Here is a 337-nt window from a genome sequence, read left to right on the forward strand (position 1 = left end):
ATATATTTTACTGAAAAAAATTCATAGTAAAAAAAAAAATATAATGAAAAGGAACCCTGAGACTTTCTTCATTTCAGAGGAAATCTAGACTTGCCACATTTTCTAGACTTGCGTGGGCTTTCTTGGATATATTTGCTTCAGGGTCTGTACGACAGACTATTGAATGGTATACTGGGTGAGAGAACGAGTATAATCGAGTCGTATTTTCTGATTTAGTGTGATTTGGGAATGAAACTGTGATCGAGTGGGTGAGTAAGGGACAAGAAGATCAGATGAGTAGGACACACCAAGGATGAGCTTTACTCATAATACAAAGTATTTAACTCGGATCATCACG

The sequence above is a fragment of the Haliotis rubra genome, unplaced genomic scaffold (genome assembly GCF_003918875.1).
Source record: "Haliotis rubra isolate DU_JTF1 unplaced genomic scaffold, ASM391887v1 Scf103, whole genome shotgun sequence".
Classification (NCBI taxonomy): Eukaryota; Metazoa; Mollusca; class Gastropoda; order Lepetellida; family Haliotidae; genus Haliotis; species Haliotis rubra.